This window comes from Lissotriton vulgaris, chromosome 8 (assembly GCF_964263255.1).
Source record: "Lissotriton vulgaris chromosome 8, aLisVul1.2, whole genome shotgun sequence".
NCBI classification, from domain to species: Eukaryota; Metazoa; Chordata; class Amphibia; order Caudata; family Salamandridae; genus Lissotriton; species Lissotriton vulgaris.
Window position 1 is genome coordinate 154,047,991 of NC_141696.1, and position 19,496 is coordinate 154,067,486.

At 43.5% G+C, this 19,496-nt stretch overlaps 18 non-coding genes across 18 annotated transcripts; all 18 read right to left on the reverse strand.

Annotated features, from left to right (window-relative positions):
- Positions 1 to 259: 259 nt before the first annotated feature.
- Positions 260 to 342, reverse strand: TRNAL-AAG (transfer RNA leucine (anticodon AAG)). Its single transcript has one exon. It is a non-coding gene; the product is annotated as a tRNA-Leu (tRNA).
- A 192-nt stretch (positions 343 to 534) lies between these two features.
- On the reverse strand, positions 535 to 617 carry TRNAL-CAG (transfer RNA leucine (anticodon CAG)). The gene has a single exon. It is a non-coding gene; the product is annotated as a tRNA-Leu (tRNA).
- Positions 618 to 1,249: 632 nt separating this feature from the next.
- TRNAL-UAG (transfer RNA leucine (anticodon UAG)) lies at positions 1,250 to 1,332 on the reverse strand. The gene has a single exon. It is a non-coding gene; the product is annotated as a tRNA-Leu (tRNA).
- A 1,299-nt stretch (positions 1,333 to 2,631) lies between these two features.
- Positions 2,632 to 2,714, reverse strand: TRNAL-CAG (transfer RNA leucine (anticodon CAG)). Its single transcript has one exon. It is a non-coding gene; the product is annotated as a tRNA-Leu (tRNA).
- A 631-nt stretch (positions 2,715 to 3,345) lies between these two features.
- Positions 3,346 to 3,428, reverse strand: TRNAL-UAG (transfer RNA leucine (anticodon UAG)). Its single transcript has one exon. It is a non-coding gene; the product is annotated as a tRNA-Leu (tRNA).
- A 1,298-nt stretch (positions 3,429 to 4,726) lies between these two features.
- TRNAL-CAG (transfer RNA leucine (anticodon CAG)) lies at positions 4,727 to 4,809 on the reverse strand. Its single transcript has one exon. It is a non-coding gene; the product is annotated as a tRNA-Leu (tRNA).
- A 632-nt stretch (positions 4,810 to 5,441) lies between these two features.
- TRNAL-UAG (transfer RNA leucine (anticodon UAG)) lies at positions 5,442 to 5,524 on the reverse strand. The gene has a single exon. It is a non-coding gene; the product is annotated as a tRNA-Leu (tRNA).
- A 1,024-nt stretch (positions 5,525 to 6,548) lies between these two features.
- Positions 6,549 to 6,631, reverse strand: TRNAL-AAG (transfer RNA leucine (anticodon AAG)). The gene has a single exon. It is a non-coding gene; the product is annotated as a tRNA-Leu (tRNA).
- Positions 6,632 to 6,822: 191 nt separating this feature from the next.
- Positions 6,823 to 6,905, reverse strand: TRNAL-CAG (transfer RNA leucine (anticodon CAG)). The gene has a single exon. It is a non-coding gene; the product is annotated as a tRNA-Leu (tRNA).
- Positions 6,906 to 8,747: 1,842 nt separating this feature from the next.
- Positions 8,748 to 8,830, reverse strand: TRNAL-AAG (transfer RNA leucine (anticodon AAG)). Its single transcript has one exon. It is a non-coding gene; the product is annotated as a tRNA-Leu (tRNA).
- A 3,001-nt stretch (positions 8,831 to 11,831) lies between these two features.
- On the reverse strand, positions 11,832 to 11,914 carry TRNAL-UAG (transfer RNA leucine (anticodon UAG)). The gene has a single exon. It is a non-coding gene; the product is annotated as a tRNA-Leu (tRNA).
- Positions 11,915 to 12,937: 1,023 nt separating this feature from the next.
- Positions 12,938 to 13,020, reverse strand: TRNAL-AAG (transfer RNA leucine (anticodon AAG)). The gene has a single exon. It is a non-coding gene; the product is annotated as a tRNA-Leu (tRNA).
- Positions 13,021 to 13,212: 192 nt separating this feature from the next.
- TRNAL-CAG (transfer RNA leucine (anticodon CAG)) lies at positions 13,213 to 13,295 on the reverse strand. Its single transcript has one exon. It is a non-coding gene; the product is annotated as a tRNA-Leu (tRNA).
- A 2,013-nt stretch (positions 13,296 to 15,308) lies between these two features.
- Positions 15,309 to 15,391, reverse strand: TRNAL-CAG (transfer RNA leucine (anticodon CAG)). Its single transcript has one exon. It is a non-coding gene; the product is annotated as a tRNA-Leu (tRNA).
- Positions 15,392 to 16,022: 631 nt separating this feature from the next.
- TRNAL-UAG (transfer RNA leucine (anticodon UAG)) lies at positions 16,023 to 16,105 on the reverse strand. The gene has a single exon. It is a non-coding gene; the product is annotated as a tRNA-Leu (tRNA).
- Positions 16,106 to 17,129: 1,024 nt separating this feature from the next.
- Positions 17,130 to 17,212, reverse strand: TRNAL-AAG (transfer RNA leucine (anticodon AAG)). The gene has a single exon. It is a non-coding gene; the product is annotated as a tRNA-Leu (tRNA).
- Positions 17,213 to 17,403: 191 nt separating this feature from the next.
- Positions 17,404 to 17,486, reverse strand: TRNAL-CAG (transfer RNA leucine (anticodon CAG)). Its single transcript has one exon. It is a non-coding gene; the product is annotated as a tRNA-Leu (tRNA).
- A 1,738-nt stretch (positions 17,487 to 19,224) lies between these two features.
- Positions 19,225 to 19,307, reverse strand: TRNAL-AAG (transfer RNA leucine (anticodon AAG)). Its single transcript has one exon. It is a non-coding gene; the product is annotated as a tRNA-Leu (tRNA).
- Between the last annotated feature and the right edge of the window lie 189 nt (positions 19,308 to 19,496).

The window sequence follows — 19,496 nt, forward strand, 5'->3', positions numbered from 1 at the left end:
ATCTACTTATTGGAAACCAAAAATATCACAAGACTGAATGTAACCCATTTCATTAATAAAAGGGACTTTTTAAGCACCCCCCAAAAAGCACATAAAACAGCACGAGTGCTAGAAGAATATTATACGAGCTTGAAGACAGAATTGGGCAAATTAATTTGCAGTTGAAACTGAAGTTTGTTACTTATTCAGATATTATATGCACTGCCAATTTTTAGCTGAGATTCTAAAAGAACTCAGAGACAAAATGGACTTAAAGTTTTGTCAGAAGTGGGATTTGAACCCACGTCTCCAGGAGAGACTGCGGCCTTAACGCAGCGCCTTAGACCACTCGGCCATCCTGACCACATGTTGCTTGATCATCTACAGAGAGGGAAAGATATTGTGAACCAAAAAAAGCACACATCTTAGGTCATGAGTGGCTAGAGCAAGAAAAAAACTCACTGCACTTTTCCAAGTAGACAACCATATAAGCCCATGTGAGGGAAATGATCTGATTTTTTCTCTCTCAAGAAAAAAGTAGAGTAAACACACAATTGTCAGAAGTGGGATTTGATCCCACGCCTCCAGAAGAGACTGCGACCTGAACGCAGCGCCTTAGACCACTCGGCCATCCTGACTTGCAATTATAGAACCTTCCACAGGCCAGACAGCCATGCAAGTGGGGTACCGAAAAAGCATGCCCTCAATTTATTTATCCTGTTATAAGTACTTCCAACAGATCTTTGAACAATCCATAGAGAGCAGTACCTATGAAGAACTCTTTATGCCTTTAAGGCGTACAAAGAGAAAGTGCTATTAACCAGCCACTTGAACGGCCCAAAGCTGCTTTGAAATTGAGTCAACAGCCACCTCTTGGCTAGCTAAAGCAAATTCAACAAGGAATTTCAATGTCACAACATAGGGTGGAATACGCAAATCTAAGCAGCCCCTGATCACAGCCCTGAGGAAATTGCCGTAAGTGTGCTGGAGTCCAACTGTCTACCAGATGCTAGGCATTCTTCCATATTTGCATGGCCTGTCTGGCCAGGGCATACAAGAGCATGACTCTTCCAGATGAGCTCTTACATGGGTCCTATGCTCATATAGTAAGGACTGCACTTTGTCAGCAAGACTTTATACAACCGAAATATATGAGAAACCCCAGCTCTCTTGACTAGATGAGGACGGAATCACATCCCAGGTGAAGACCAACTGATGCAACTTCCATCAGATGTTAACCTGAAAAAGGAGATTACATCTCCAAAAGTCATGTCAGAAGTGGGATTCGAACCCACGCCTCCAGAGGAGACTGCGGCCTAAACACAGCGCCTTAGACCACTCAGCCATCCTGACAGAGCAGAGTATTAAGAAATGTATAAAAGTCACTCAGAAATTTCTGCCTCCATGCAAGCCTGAAATAATTTAAACCTTCAAACACAAGGTGCAACTTTATGCACAGGACAATAAACACAGAAGATCACATGTGAAAGCATTTCATTTCACAGGTGTACAATTTTTATGCTTTTAGAATACCTCATACCTCTCACCAGCTTTTTAGGGTCCTGTATCCGACTCACAAAATTACCTTGCCTGCAACCTCTCTCTCTACACAAACAACTACTGCACAGGAAGTAGGAAGGCAGAAGGTGGGGCATATTATGCAAATGTGTGCTGTCATTGTGCCTTGCAGATTCATGCAGGATTTCTAGATCCTTGCTGGATACAAGAGTGCAGACCTTGTTTCAGATCAACTGTCCCTAGCAGGGAACGTCTGAGCACATGCAGTCTTTTGCTCTCTAGCCCCTGCCCTGGGACTCACCCTCACTGGCAGAGGCGTGAATTTCTGCATACCAACGTTGCATAGATGGTACGTTTGTGGTCGGTTTGGGATGGGTGGGAGGTCAAAAGCAGGGAAAAGTATGTCGCCTTCACTTCTAGTCTCCTCTTCTAGGCATACCTGCCGTTCACTCACTCTGTCTTTGTTTCATTCTCTCCTTCCTCAACACCCCTTCTCACTCACTCGCTCTAACACTTGTGCTCTTTCCCCTTGCTCTGCATTTCATAGTGGAAACATCTCTTGAATGGAGCATTACAAAATGAGGTTACATAAAATTAACAATCTACTTATTGGAAACCAAAAATATCACAAGACTGAATGTAACCCATTTCATTAATAAAAAGGACTTTTTAAGCACCCCCCAAAAAACACATAAAACTCCACGAGTGCTAGAAGAATATTATACGATTTTGAAGACAGAATTGGGCAAATTAATTTGCAGTTGAAACTGAAGTTTGTTACTTATTCAGATATTATATGCACTGCCAATTTTTAGCTGAGATTCTAAAAGAACTCAGAGACAAAATGGACTTAAAGTTTTGTCAGAAGCGGGATTCGAACCCAGGCCTCCAGGAGAGACTGCGGCCTTAACCCAGCGCCTTAGACCACTCGGCCATCCTGACCACATGTTGCCTGATCATCTACAGAGAGGGAAAGATATTGTGAACCAAAAAAGGCACACATCTTAGGTCATGAGTGGCTAGAGCAAGAAAAAAACTCACTGCACTTTTCCAAGTAGACAACCATATAAGCCCATGTGAGGGAAATGATCTGATTTTTTCTCTCCCAAGAAAAAAGTAGAGTAAACACACAATTGTCAGAAGTGGGATTTGAACCCACGCCTCCAGAAGAGACTGCGACCTGAACGCAGCGCCTTAGACCACTCGGCCATCCTGACTTGCATTTGTGGAACCTTCCACAGGCCAGACAGCCATGCAAGTAGGGTACCGAAAAGGCATGCCCTCAATTTATTTATCCTATTATAAGTACTTCCAACAGATCTTTGAACAATCCATAGAGAGCAGTACCTATGAAGAACTCTTTAGACCTTTAAGGCGTACAAAGAGAAAGTGCTATTAACCGCCACTTGAAAGGCCCAAAGCTGCTTTGAAATGGAGTCAACAGCCACCTCTTGGTTAGCTAAAGCAAATTCAACAAGGAATTTCAATGTCACAACATAGGGTGGAATACGCAAATCTAAGCAGCCCCTGATCACAGCCCTGAGGAAATTGCCGTAAGTGTGCTGGAGTCCAACTGTCTACCAGATGCTAGGCATTCTTCCATATTTGCATGGCCTGTCTGGCCAGGGCATACAAGAGCATGACTCTTCCAGATGAGCTCTTACATGGGTCCTATGCTCATATAGTAAGGACTGCACTTTGTCAGCAAGACTTTATACAACCGAAATATATGAGAAACCCCAGCTCTCTTGACTAGATGAGGACGGAATCACATCCCAGGTGAAGACCAACAGATGCAACTTCCATCAGATGTTAACCTGAAAAAGGAGATTACATCTCCAAAAGTCATGTCAGAAGTGGGATTCGAACCCACGCCTCCAGAGGAGACTGCGGCCTAAACACAGCGCCTTAGACCACTCGGCCATCCTGACAGTGCAGAGTCTTAAGAAATGTATAAAAGTCACTCAGAAATTTCTGCCTCCATGCAAGCCTGAAATAATTTAAACCTTCAAATACAAGGTGCAACTTTATGCACAGGACAATAAACACAGAAGATCACATGGGAAAGCATTTCATTTCACAGGTGTACAATTTTTATGCTTTTAGAATACCTCATACCTCTCACCAGCTATTTAGGGTCCTGTATCCTACTCACAAAATTACCTTGCCTGCGACCTCTCTCTCTACACAAACAACTACTGCACAGGAAGTAGGAAGGCAGAAGGTGGGGCATATATGCAAACGTATGCTGTCATTGTGCCTTGCAGATTCATGCAGGATTTCTAGATCCTTGCTGGATACAAGAGTGCAGACCTTGTTTCAGATCAAATGTCCCTAGCAGGGAACGTCTGAGCACATGCAGTCTTTTGCTCTCTAGCCCCTGGCCTGGGACTCCCACTCACTGGCTGAGGCGTGAATTTCTGCATACCAACGTTGCATAGATGGTACGTTTGTGGTTGGTTTGGGATGGGTGGGAGGTCAAAAGCAGGGAAAAGTATGTCGCCTTCACTTCTAGTCTCCTCTTCTAGGCCTACCTGCCGTTCACTCACTCTGTCTTTGTTTCATTCTCTCCATCCTCAACACCCCTTCTCACTCACTCGCTCTATCACTTGTGGTCTTTCCCCTTGCTCTGCATTTCATAGTGGAAACATCTCTTGAATGGAGCATTAGAAAATGAGGTTACATAAAATTAACATTCTACTTATTGGAAACCAAAAATTTCACAAGACTGAATGTAACCCATTTCATTAATAAAAGGGACTTTTTAAGCACCCCCCAAAAAACACATAAAACAGCACGAGTGCTAGAAGAATATTATACGAGCTTGAAGACAGAATTGGGCAAATTAATTTGCAGTTGAAACTGAAGTTTGTTACTTATTCAGATATTATATGCACTGCCAATTTTTAGCTGAGATTCTAAAAGAACTCAGAGACAAAATGGCCTTAAAGTTTTGTCAGAAGTGGGATTCGAACCCACGTCTCCAGGAGAGACTGCAGCCTTAAAGCAGCACCTTAGACCACTCGGCCATCCTGACCACATGTTGCTTGATCATCTACAGAGAGAGAAAGATATTGTGAACCAAAAAAAGCACACATCTTAGGTCATGAGTGGCTAGAGCAAGAAAAAAACTCACTGCACTTTTCCAAGTAGACAACCATATAAGCCCATGTGAGGGAAATGATCTGATTTTTTCTCTCTCAAGAAAAAAGTAGAGTAAACACACAATTGTCAGAAGTGGGATTTGAACCCACGCCTCCAGAAGAGACTGCGACCTGAACGCAGCGCCTTAGACCACTCGGCCATCCTGACTTGCATTTGTGGAACCTTCCACAGGCCAGACAGCCATGCAAGTGGGGTACCGAAAAGGCATGCCCTCAATTTATTTATCCTATTATAAGTACTTCCAACAGATCTTTGAACAATCCATAGAGAGCAGTACCTATGAAGAACTCTTTAGAACTTTAAGGCGTACAAAGAGAAAGTGCTATTAACCAACCACTTGAAAGGCCCAAAGCTGCTTTGAAATTGAGTCAACAGCCACCTCTTGGCTAGCTAAAGCAAATTCAACAAGGAATTTCAATGTCACAACATAGGGTGGAATACGCAAATCTAAGCAGCCCCTGATCACAGCCCTGAGGAAATTGCCGTAAGTGTGCTGGAGTCCAACTGTCTACCAGATGCTAGGCATTCTTCCATATTTGCATGGCCTGTCTGGCCAGGGCATACAAGAGCATGACTCTTCCAGATGAGCTCTTACATGGGTCCTATGCTCATATAGTAAGGACTGCACTTTGTCAGCAAGACTTTATACAACCGAAATATATGAGAAACCCCAGCTCTCTTGACTAGATGAGGACGGAATCACATCCCAGGTGAAGACCAACAGATGCAACTTCCATCAGATGTTAACCTGAAAAAGGAGATTACATCTCCAAAAGTCATGTCAGAAGTGGGATTCGAACCCACGCCTCCAGAGGAGACTGCGGCCTAAACACAGCGCCTTAGACCACTCGGCCATCCTGACAGTGCAGAGTCTTAAGAAATGTATAAAAGTCACTCAGAAATTTCTGCCTCCATGCAAGCCTGAAATAATTTAAACCTTCAAACACAAGGTGCAACTTTATGCACAGGACAATAAACACAGAAGATCACATGTGAAAGCATTTCATTTCACAGGTGTACAATTTTTATGCTTTTAGAATACCTCATACCTCTCACCAGCTATTTAGGGTCCTGTATCCTACTCACAAAATTACCTTGCCTGCGACCTCTCTCTCTACACAAACAACTACTGCACAGGAAGTAGGAAGGCAGAAGGTGGGGCATATTATGCAAATGTATGCTGTCATTGTGCCTTGCAGATTCATGCAGGATTTCTAGATCCTTGCTGGATACAAGAGAGCAGACCTTGTTTCAGATCAACTGTCCCTAGCAGGGAACGTCTGAGCACATGCAGTCTTTTGCTCTCTAGCCCCTGGCCTGGGACTTACCCTCACTGGCTGAGGCGTGAATTTCAGCATACCAACGTTGCATAGATGGTACGTTTGTGGTCGGTTTGGGATGGGTGGGAGGTCAAAAGCAGGGAAAAGTATGTCGCCTTCACTTCTAGTCTCCTCTTCTAGGCCTACCTGCCGTTCACTCACTCTGTCTTTGTTTCATTCTCTCCTTCCTCAACACCCCTTCTCACTCACTCGCTCTATCACTTGTGCTCTTTCCCCTTGCTCTGCATTTCATAGTGGAAACATCCCTTGAATGGAGCATTAGAAAATGAGGTTACATAAAATTAACAATCTACTTATTGGAAACCAAAAATATCACAAGACTGAATGTAACCCATTTCATTAATAAAAGGGACTTTTTAAGCACCCCCCAAAAAACACATAAAACACCACGAGTGCTAGAAGAATATTATACGAGCTTGAAGACAGAATTGGGCAAATTAATTTGCAGTTGAAACTGAAGTTTGTTACTTATTCAGATATTATATGCACTGCCAATTTTTAGCTGAGATTCTAAAAGAACTCAGAGACAAAATGGACTTAAAGTTTTGTCAGAAGTGGGCTTCGAACCCACGCCTCCAGGAGAGACTGCGGCCTTAACGCAGCGCCTTAGACCACTCGGCCATCCTGACCACATTTGCTTGATCATCTACAGAGAGGGAAAGATATTGTGAACCAAAAAAAGCACACATCTTAGGTCATGAGTGGCTAGAGCAAGAAAAAAACTCACTGCACTTTTCCAAGTAGACAACCATATAAGCCCATGTGAGGGAAATGATCAGATTTTTTCTCTCTCAAGAAAAAAGTAGAGTAAACACACAATTGTCAGAAGTGGGATTTGAACCCACGCCTCCAGAAGAGACTGCGACCTGAACGCAGCGCCTTAGACCACTCGGCCATCCTGACTTGCATTTGTGGAACCTTCCACAGGCCAGACAGCCATGCAAGTGGGGTACCGAAAAGGCATGCCCTCAATTTATTTATCCTATTATAAGTACTTCCAACAGATCTTTGAACAATCCATAGAGAGCAGTACCTATGAAGAACTCTTTAGACCTTTAAGGCGTACAAAGAGAAAGTGCTATTAACCAGCCACATGAAAGGCCCAAAGCTGCTTTGAAATTGAGTCAACAGCCACCTCTTGGCTAGCTAAAGCAAATTCAACAAGGAATTTCAATGTCACAACATAGGGTGGAATACGCAAATCTAAGCAGCCCCTGATCACAGCCCTGAGGAAATTGCCGTAAGTGTGCTGGAGTCCAACTGTCTACCAGATGCTAGGCATTCTTCCATATTTGCATGGCCTGTCTGGCCAGGGCATACAAGAGCATGACTCTTCCAGATGAGCTCTTACATGGGTCCTATGCTCATATAGTAAGGACTGCACTTTGTCAGCAAGACTTTATACAACCGAAATATATGAGAAACCCCAGCTCTCTTGACTAGATGAGGACGGAATCACATCCCAGGTGAAGACCAACAGATGCAACTTCCATCAGATGTTAACCTGAAAAAGGAGATTACATCTCCAAAAGTCATGTCAGAAGTGGGATTTGAACCCACGCCTCCAGAGGAGACTGCGGCCTAAACACAGCTCCTTAGACCACTCGGCCATCCTGACAGTGCAGAGTCTTAAGAAATGTATAAAAGTCACTCAGAAATTTCTGCCTCCATGCAAGCCTGAAATAATTTAAACCTTCAAACACAAGGTGCAACTTTATGCACAGGTCAATAAACACAGAAGATCACATGTGAAAGCATTTCATTTCACAGGTGTACAATTTTTATGCTTTTAGAATACCTCATACCTCTCACCAGCTATTTAGGGTCCTGTATCCTACTCACAAAATTACCTTGCCTGCGACCTCTCTCTCTACACAAACAACTACTGCACAGGAAGTAGGAAGGCAGAAGGTGGGGCATATATGCAAATGTATGCTGTCATTGTGCCTTGCAGATTCATGCAGGATTTCTAGATCCTTGCTGGATACAAGAGTGCAGACCTTGTTTCAGATCAAATGTCCCTAGCAGGGAACGTCTGAGCACATGCAGTCTTTTGCTCTCTAGCCCCTGGCCTGGGACTCCCCCTCACTGGCTGAGGCGTGAATTTCTGCATACCAACGTTGCATAGATGGTACGTTTGTGGTCGGTTTGGGATGGGTGGGAGGTCAAAAGCAGGGAAAAGTATGTCGCCTTCACTTCTAGTCTCCTCTTCTAGGCCTACCTGCCGTTCACTCACTCTGTCTTTGTTTCATTCTCTCCATCCTCAACACCCCTTCTCACTCACTCGCTCTATCACTTGTGCTCTTTCCCCTTGCTCTGCATTTCATAGTGGAAACATCTCTTGAATGGAGCATTAGAAAATGAGGTTACATAAAATTAACAATCTACTTATTGGAAACCAAAAATTTCACAAGACTGAATGTAACCCATTTCATTAATAAAAGGGACTTTTTAACCCCTTTAGCGCTAAGGTACAATTGCTCTTTTGCTGCACTTTCCATTGAAATCAATGGGAAGTCCATGACGAGTTACCCTTGTCATTAGCGGCGAAGAGGTTAAGCACCCCCCAAAAACCACATAAAACAGCACGAGTGCTAGAAGAATATTATACGAGCTTGAAGACAGAATTGGGCAAATTAATTTGCAGTTGAAACTGAAGTTTGTTACTTATTCAGATATTATATGCACTGCCAATTTTTAGCTGAGATTCTAAAAGAACTCAGAGACAAAATCGCATTAAAGTTTTGTCAGAAATGGGATTCGAACCCACGTCTCCAGGAGAGACTGCGGCCTTAACGCAGCGCCTTAGACCACTCGGCCATCCTGACCACATTTGCTTGATCATCTACAGAGAGGGAAAGATATTGTGAACCAAAAAAAGCACACATCTTAGGTCATGAGTGGCTAGAGCAAGAAAAAAACTCACTGCACTTTTCCAAGTAGACAACCATATAAGCCCATGTGAGGGAAATGATCAGATTTTTTCTCTCTCAAGAAAAAAGTAGAGTAAACACACAATTGTCAGAAGTAGGATTTCAACCCACGCCTCCAGAAGAGACTGCGACCTGAACGCAGCATCTTAGACCACTCGGCCATCCTGACTTGCATTTGTGGAACCTTCCACAGGCCAGACAGCCATGCAAGTGGGGTACCGAAAAGGCATGCCCTCAATTTATTTATCCTATTATAAGTACTTCCAACAGATCTTTGAACAATCCATAGAGAGCAGTACCTATGAAGAACTCTTTAGACCTTTAAGGCGTACAAAGAGAAAGTGCTATTAACCAGCCACTTGAAAGGCCCAAAGCTGCTTTGAAATTGAGTCAACAGCCACCTCTTGGCTAGCTAAAGCAAATTCAACAAGGAATTTCAATGTCACAACATAGGGTGGAATACGCAAATCTAAGCAGCCCCTGATCACAGCCCTGAGGAAATTGCCGTAAGTGTGCTGGAGTCCAACTGTCTACCAGATGCTAGGCATTCTTCCATATTTGCATGGCCTGTCTGGCCAGGGCATACAAGAGCATGACTCTTCCAGATGAGCTCTTACATGGGTTCTATCCTCATATAGTAAGGACTGCACTTTGTCAGCAAGACTTTATACAACCGAAATATATGAGAAACCCCAGCTCTCTTGACTAGATGAGGACGGAATCACATCCCAGGTGAAGACCAACAGATGCAACTTCCATCAGATGTTAACCTGAAAAAGGAGATTACATCTCCAAAAGTCATGTCAGAAGTGGGATTTGAACCCACGCCTCCAGAGGAGACTGCGGCCTAAACACAGCTCCTTAGACCATTCGGCCATCCTGACAGTGCAGAGTCTTAAGAAATGTATAAAAGTCACTCAGAAATTTCTGCCTCCATGCAAGCCTGAAATAATTTAAACCTTCAAACACAAGGTGCAACTTTATGCACAGGTCAATAAACACAGAAGATCACATGTGAACGCATTTCATTTCACAGGTGTACAATTTTTATGCTTTTAGAATACCTCATACCTCTCACCAGCTATTTAGGGTCCTGTATCCTACTCACAAAATTACCTTGCCTGCGACCTCTCTCTCTACACAAACAACTACTGCACAGGAAGTAGGAAGGCAGAAGGTGGGGCATATATGCAAATGTATGCTGTCATTGTGCCTTGCAGATTCATGCAGGATTTCTAGATCCTTGCTGGATACAAGAGTGCAGACCTTGTTTCAGATCAAATGTCCCTAGCAGGGAACGTCTGAGCACATGCAGTCTTTTGCTCTCTAGCCCCTGGCCTGGGACTCCCCCTCACTGGCTGAGGCGTGAATTTCTGCATACCAACGTTGCATAGATGGTACGTTTGTGGTCGGTTTGGGATGGGTGGGAGATCAAAAGCTTGGAAAAGTATGTCGCCTTCACTTCTAGTCTCCTCTTCTAGGCCTACCTGCCGTTCACTCACTCTGTCTTTGTTTCATTCTCTCCTTCCTCAACACCCCTTCTCACTCACTCGCTCTATTACTTGTGCTCTTTCCCCTTGCTCTGCATTTCATAGTGGAAACATCTCTTGAATGGAGCATTAGAAAATGAGGTTACATAAAATTAACAATCTACTTATTGGAAACCAAAAATATCACAAGACTGAATGTAACCCATTTCATTAATAAAAGGGACTTTTTAAGCACCCCCCAAAAAACACATAAAACTCCACGAGTGCTAGAAGAATATTATACGATTTTGAAGACAGAATTGGGCAAATTAATTTGCAGTTGAAACTGAAGTTTGTTACTTATTCAGATATTATATGCACTGCCAATTTTTAGCTGAGATTCTAAAAGAACTCAGAGACAAAATGGACTTAAAGTTTTGTCAGAAGCGGGATTCGAACCCAGGCCTCCAGGAGAGACTGCGGCCTTAACCCAGTGCCTTAGACCACTCGGCCATCCTGACCACATGTTGCTTGATCATCTACAGAGAGGGAAAGATATTGTGAACCAAACAAAGCACACATCTTAGGTCATGAGTGGCTAGAGCAAGAAAAAAACTCACTGCACTTTTCCAAGTAGACAACCATATAAGCCCATGTGAGGGAAATGATCTGATTTTTTCTCTCTCAAGAAAAAATTAGAGTAAACACACAATTGTCAGAAGTGGGATTTGAACCCACGCCTCCAGAAGAGACTGTGACCTGAACGCAGCACCTTAGACCACTCGGCCATCCTGACTTGCATTTGTGGAACTTTCCACAGGCCAGACAGCCATGCAAGTGGGGTACCGAAAAGGCATGCCCTCAATTTATTTATCCTATTATAAGTACTTCCAACAGATCTTTGAACAATCCATAGAGAGCAGTACCTATGAAGAACTCTTTAGACCTTTAAGGCGTACAAAGAGAAAGTGCTATTAACCGCCACTTGAAAGGCCCAAAGCTGCTTTGAAATTGAGTCAACAGCCACCTCTTGGTTAGCTAAAGCAAATTCAACAAGAAATTTCAATGTCACAACATAGGGTGGAATACGCAAATCTAAGCAGACCCTGATCACAGCCCTGAGGAAATTGCCGTAAGTGTGCTGGAGTCCAACTGTCTACCAGATGCTAGGCATTCTTCCATATTTGCATGGCCTGTCTGGCCAGGGCATACAAGAGCATGACTCTTCCAGATGAGCTCTTACATGGGTCCTATGCTCATATAGTAAGGACTGCACTTTGTCAGCAAGACTTTATACAACCGAAATATATGAGAAACCCCAGCTCTCTTGACTAGATGATGACGGAATCACATCCCAGGTGAAGACCAACAGATGCAACTTCCATCAGATGTTTACCTGAAAAAGGAGATTACATCTCCAAAAGTCATGTCAGAAGTGGGATTCGAACCCACGCCTCCAGAGGAGACTGCGGCCTAAACACAGCGCCTTAGACCACCCGGCCATCCTGACAGTGCAGAGTCTTAAGAAATGTATAAAAGTTACTCAGAAATTTCTGCCTCCATGCAAGCCTGAAATATTTTAAACCTTCAAACACAAGGTGCAACTTTGTGCACAGGACAATAAACACAGAAGATCACATTTGAAAGTATTTCATTTTACAGGTGTACAATTTTTATGCTTTTAGAATACCTCATACCTCTCACCAGCTATTTAGGGTCCTGTATCCTACTCACAAAATTACCTTGCCTGCGACCTCTCTCTCTACACAAACGACTACTGCACAGGAAGTAGGAAGGCAGAAGGTGGGGCATATTATGCAAATGTATGCTGTCATTGTGCCTTGCAGATTCATGCAGGATTTCTAGATCCTTGCTGGATACAAGAGAGCGGACCTTGTTTCAGATCAACTGTCCCTAGCAGGGAACGTCTGAGCACATGCAGTCTTTTTCTCTCTAGCTCCTGGCCTGGGACTCACCCTCACTGACTGAGGCATGAATTTCTGCATACCAACGTTGCATAGATGGTACGTTTGTGGTCGGTTTGGGATGGGTGGGAGGTCAAAAGCAGGGAAAAGTATGTCGCCTTCACTTCTAGTCTCCTCTTCTAGGCCTACCTGCCGTTCACTCACTCTGTCTTTGTTTCATTCTCTCCTTTCTCAACACCCCTTCTCACTCACTCGCTCTATCACTTGTGCTCTTTCCCCTTGCTCTGCATTTTATAGTGGAAACATCTCTTGAATGGAGCATTAGAAAATGAGGTTACATAAAATTAACAATCTACTTATTGGAAACCAAAAATATCACAAGACTGAATGTAACCCATTTCATTAATAAAAGGGACTTTTTAAGCACCCCCCAAAAAACACATAAAACACCACGAGTGCTAGAAGAATATTATACGAGCTTGAAGACAGAATTGGGCAAATTAATTTGCAGTTGAAACTGAAGTTTTTACTTATTCAGATATTTTATGCACTGCCAATTTTTAGCTGAGATTCTAAAAGAACTCAGAGACAAAATGGACTTAAAGCTTTGTCAGAAGTGGGATTCGAACCCACGCCTCCAGGAGAGACTGCGGCCTTAACGCAGCGCCTTAGACCACTCGGCCATCCTGACCACACGTTGCTTGATCATCTACAGAGAGGGAAAGATATTGTGAACCAAAAAAAGCACACATCTTAGGTCATGAGTGGCTAGAGCAAGAAAAAAACTCACTGCACTTTTCCAAGTAGACAACCATATAAGCCCATGTGAGGGAAATGATCTGATTTTTTCTCTCCCAAGACAAAAGTAGAGTAAACACACAATTGTCAGCAGTGGGATTTGAACCCACGCCTCCAGAAGAGACTGCGACCTGAACGCAGCGCCTTAGACCACTCGGCCATCCTGACTTGCATTTGTGGAACCTTCCACAGGCCAGACAGCCATGCAAGTAGGGTACCGAAAAGGCATGCCCTCAATTTATTTATCCTATTATAAGTACTTCCAACAGATCTTTGAACAATCCATAGAGAGCAGTACCTATGAAGAACTCTTTAGACCTTTAAGGCGTACAAAGAGAAAGTGCTATTAACCGCCACTTGAAAGGCCCAAAGCTGCTTTGAAATTGAGTCAACAGCCACCTCTTGGTTAGCTAAAGCAAATTCAACAAGGAATTTCAATGTCACAACATAGGGTGGAATACGCAAATCTAAGCAGCCCCTGATCACAGCCCTGAGGAAATTGCCGTAAGTGTGCTGGAGTCCAACTGTCTACCAGATGCTAGGCATTCTTCCATATTTGTATGGCCTGTCTGGCCAGGGCATACAAGAGCATGACTCTTCCAGATGAGCTCTTACATGGGTCCTATGCTCATATAGTAAGGACTGCACTTTGTCAGCAAGACTTTATACAACCGAAATATATGAGAAACCCCAGCTCTCTTGACTAGATGATGACGGAATCACATCCCAGGTGAAGACCAACAGATGCAACTTCCATCAGATGTTTACCTGAAAAAGGAGATTACATCTCCAAAAGTCATGTCAGAAGTGGGATTTGAACCCACACTTCCAGAGGAGACTGCGGCCTAAACACAGCGCCTTAGACCACTCGGCCATCCTGACAGTGCAGCGTCTTAAGAAATGTATAAAAGTCACTCAGAAATTTCTGCCTCCATGCAAGCCTGAAATAATTTAAACCTTCAAACACAAGGTGCAACTTTATGCACAGGACAATAAACACAGAAGATCACATGTGAAAGCATTTCATTTCACAGGTGTACAATTTTTATGCTTTTAGAATACCTCATACCTCTCACCAGCTATTTAGGGTCCTGTATCCTACTCACAAAATTACCTTGCCTGCGACCTCTCTCTCTACACAAACAACTACTGCACAGGAAGTAGGAAGGCAGAAGGTGGGGCATATTATGCAAATGTATGCTGTCATTGTGCCTTGCAGATTCATGCAGGATTTCTAGATCCTTGCTGGATACAAGAGAGCAGACCTTGTTTCAGATCAACTGTCCCTAGCAGGGAACGTCTGAGCACATGCAGTCTTTTGCTCTCTAGCCCCTGGCCTGGGACTTACCCTCACTGGCTGAGGCGTGAATTTCTGCATACCAACGTTGCATAGATGGTACGTTTGTGGTCGGTTTGGGATGGGTGGGAGGTCAAAAGCAGGGAAAAGTATGTCGCCTTCACTTCTAGTCTCCTCTTCTAGGCCTACCTGCCGTTCACTCACTCTGTCTTTGTTTCATTCTCTCCTTCCTCAACACCCCTTCTCACTCACTCGCTCTATCACTTGTGCTCTTTCCCCTTGCTCTGCATTTCATAGTGGAAACATCCCTTGAATGGAGCATTAGAAAATGAGGTTACATAAAATTAACAATCTACTTATTGGAAACCAAAAATATAACAAGACTGAATGTAACCCATTTCATTAATAAAAGGGACTTTTTAAGCACCCCCCAAAAAACACATAAAACACCACGAGTGCTAGAAGAATATTATACGAGCTTGAAGACAGAATTGGGCAAATTAATTTGCAGTTGAAACTGAAGTTTGTTACTTATTCAGATATTATATGCACTGCCAATTTTTAGCTGAGATTCTAAAAGAACTCAGAGACAAAATGGACTTAAAGTTTTGTCAGAAGTGGGATTCGAACCCACGCCTCCAGGAGAGACTGCAGCCTTAACGCAGCACCTTAGACCACTCGGCAATCCTGACCACACGTTGCTTGATCATCTATAGAGAGGGAAAGATATTGTGAACCAAACAAAGCACACATCTTAGGTCATGAGTGGCTAGAGCAAGAAAAAAACTCACTGCACTTTTCCAAGGAGACAACCATATAAGCCCATGTGAGGGAAATGATCTGATTTTTTCTCTCCCAAGAAAAAAGTAGAGTAAACACACAATTGTCAGAAGTGGGATTTGAACCCACGCCTCCAGAAGAGACTGCGACCTGAACGCAGCGCCTTAGACCACTCGGCCATCCTGACTTGCATTTGTGGAACCTTCCACAGGCCAGACAGCCATGCAAGTGGGGTACCGAAAAGGCATGCCCTCAATTTATTTATCCTATTATAAGTACTTCCAACAGATCTTTGAACAATCCATAGAGAGCAGTACCTATGAAGAACTCTTTAGACCTTTAAGGCGTACAAAGAGAAAGTGCTATTAACCGCCACTTGAAAGGCCCAAAGCTGCTTTGAAATTGAGTCAACAGCCACCTCTTGGCTAGCTAAAGCAAATTCAACAAGGAATTTCAATGTCACAACATATTGTGGAATACGCAAATCTAAGCAGCCCCTGATCACAGCCCTGAGGAAATTGCCGTAAGTGTGCTGGAGTCCAACTGTCTACCAGATGCTAGGCATTCTTCCATATTTGCATGGCCTGTCTGGCCAGGGCATACAAGAGCATGACCCTTCCAGATGAGCTCTTACATGGGTCCTATGCTCATATAGTAAGGACTGCACTTTGTCAGCAAGACTTTATACAACCGAAATATATGAGAAACCCCAGCTCTCTTGACTAGATGAGGACGGAATCACATCCCAGGTGAAGACCAACAGATGCAACTTCCATCAGATGTTAACCTGAAAAAGGAGATTACATCTCCAAAAGTCATGTCAGAAGTGGGATTCGAACCCACGCCTCCAGAGGAGACTGCGGCCTAAACACAGCGCCTTAGACCACTCGGCCATCCTGACAGTGCAGAGTCTTAAGAAATGTATAAAAGTCACTCAGAAATTTCTGCCTCCATGCAAGCCTGAAATAATTTAAACCTTCAAACACAAGGTGCAACTTTATGCACAGGACAATAAACACAGAAGATCACATGTGAAAGCATTTCATTTCACAGGTGTACAATTTTTATGCTTTTAGAATACCTCATACCTCTCACCAGCTATTTAGGGTCCTGTATCCTACTCACAAAATTACCTTGCCTGCGACCTCTCTCTCTACACAAACAACTACTGCACAGGAAGTAGGAAGCCAGAAGGTGGGGCATATTATGCAAATGTATGCTGTCATTGTGCCTTGCAGATTCATGCAGGATTTCTAGATCCTTGCTGGATACAAGAGAGCAGACCTTGTTTCAGATCAACTGTCCCTAGCAGGGAACGTCTGAGCACATGCAGTCTTTTGCTCTCTAGCCCCTGGCCTGGGACTTACCCTCACTGGCTGAGGCGTGAATTTCTGCATACCAACGTTGCATAGATGGTACGTTTGTGGTCGGTTTGGGATGGGTGGGAGGTCAAAAGCAGGGAAAAGTATGTCGCCTTCACTTCTAGTCTCCTCTTCTAGGCCTACCTGCCGTTCACTCACTCTGTCTTTGTTTCATTCTCTCCTTCCTCAACACCCCTTCTCACTCACTCGCTCTATCACTTGTGCTCTTTCCCCTTGCTCTGCATTTCATAGTGGAAACATCTCTTGAATGGAGCATTAGAAAATGAGGTTACATAAAATTAACAATCTACTTATTGGAAACCGAAAATATCACAAGACTGAATGTAACCCATTTCATTAATAAAAGGGACTTTTTAAGCACCCCCCAAAAAACACATAAAACACCACGAGTGCTAGAAGAATATTATACGAGCTTGAAGACAGAATTGGGCAAATTAATTTGCAGTTGAAACTGAAGTTTGTTACTTATTCAGATATTATATGCACTGCCAATTTTTAGCTGAGATTCTAAAAGAACTCAGAGACAAAATGGACTTAAAGTTTTGTCAGAAGCGGGATTCGAACCCACGCCTCCAGGAGAGACTGCGGCCTTAACGCAGCGCCTTAGACCACTCGGCCATCCTGACCACATTTGCTTGATCATCTACAGAGAGGGAAAGATATTGTGAACCAAAAAAAGCACACATCTTAGGTCATGAGTGGCTAGAGCAAGAAAAAAACTCACTGCACTTTTCCAAGTAGACAACCATATAAGCCCATGTGAGGGAAATGATCAGATTTTTTCTCTCTCAAGAAAAAAGTAGAGTAAACACACAATTGTCAGAAGTGGGATTTGAACCCACGCCTCTAGAAGAGACTGCGACCTGAACGCAGCGCCTTAGACCACTCGGCCATCCTGACTTGCATTTGTGAAACCTTCCACAGGCCAGACAGCCATGCAAGTGGGGTACCGAAAAGGCATGCCCTCAATTTATTTATCCTATTATAAGTACTTCCAACAGATCTTTGAACAATCCATAGAGAGCAGTACCTATGAAGAACTCTTTAGACCTTTAAGGCGTACAAAGAGAAAGTGCTATTAACCAGCCACATGAAAGGCCCAAAGCTGCTTTGAAATTGAGTCAACAGCCACCTCTTGGCTAGCTAAAGCAAATTCAACAAGGAATTTCAATGTCACAACATAGGGTGGAATACGCAAATCTAAGCAGCCCCTGATCACAGCCCTGAGGAAATTGCCGTAAGTGTGCTGGAGTCCAACTGTCTACCAGATGCTAGGCATTCTTCCATATTTGCATGGCCTGTCTGGCCAGGGCATACAAGAGCATGACTCTACCAGATGAGCTCTTACATGGGTCCTATGCTCATATAGTAAGGACTGCACTTTGTCAGCAAGACTTTATACAACCGAAATATATGAGAAACCCCAGCTCTCTTGACTAGATGAGGACGGAATCACATCCCAGGTGAAGACCAACAGATGCAACTTCCATCAGATGTTAACCTGAAAAAGGAGATTACATCTCCAAAAGTCATGTCAGAAGTGGGATTTGAACCCACGCCTCCAGAGGAGACTGCGGCCTAAACACAGCTCCTTAGACCACTCGGCCATCCTGACAGTGCAGAGTCTTAAGAAATGTATAAAAGTCACTCAGAAATTTCTGCCTCCATGCAAGCCTGAAATAATTTAAACCTTCAAACACAAGGTGCAACTTTATGCACAGGTCAATAAACACAGAAGATCACATGTGAAAGCATTTCATTTCACAGGTGTACAATTTTTATGCTTTTAGAATACCTCATACCTCTCACCAGCTATTTAGGGTCCTGTATCCTACTCACAAAATTACCTTGCCTGCGACCTCTCTCTCTACACAAACAACTACTGCACAGGAAGTAGGAAGGCAGAAGGTGGGGCATATATGCAAATGTATGCTGTCATTGTGCCTTGCAGATTCATGCAGGATTTCTAGATCCTTGCTGGATACAAGAGTGCAGACCTTGTTTCAGATGAAATGTCCCTAGCAGGGAACGTCTGAGCACATGCAGTCTTTTGCTCTCTAGCCCCTGGCCTGGGACTCCCCCTCACTGGCTGAGGCGTGAATTTCTGCATACCAACGTTGCATAGATGGTACGTTTGTGGTCGGTTTGGGATGGGTGGGAGGTAAAAAGCAGGGAAAAGTATGTCGCCTTCACTTCTAGTCTCCTCTTCTAGGCCTACCTGCCGTTCACTCACTCTGTCTTTGTTTCATTCTCTCCATCCTCAACACCCCTTCTCACTCACTCGCTCTATCACTTGTGCTCTTTCCCCTTGCTCTGCATTTCATAGTGGAAACATCTCTTGAATGGAGCATTAGAAAGTGAGGTTACATAAAATTAACAATCTACTTATTGGAAACCAAAAATATCACAAGTCTGAATGTAACCCATTTCATTAATAAAAAGGACTTTTTAAGCACCCCCCAAAAAACACATAAAACACCACGAGTGCTAGAAGAATATTATACGAGCTTGAAGACAGAATTGGGAAAATTAATTTGCAGTTGAAACTGAAGTTTGTTACTTATTCAGATATTATATGCACTGCCAATTTTTAGCTGAGATTCTAAAAGAACTCAGAGACAAAATGGACTTAAAGTTTTGTCAGAAGTGGGATTCGAACCCACGCCTCCAGGAGAGACTGCGGCCTTAACGCAGCGCCTTAGACCACTCGGCCATCCTGACCACACGTTGCTTGATCATCTACAGAGAGGGAAAGATATTGTGAACCAAAAAAAGCACACATCTTAGGTCATGAGTGGCTAGAGCAAGAAAAAAACTCACTGCACTTTTCCAAGTAGACAACCATATAAGCCCATGTGAGGGAAATGATCTGATTTTTTCTATCTCAAGAAAAAAGTAGAGTAAACACAC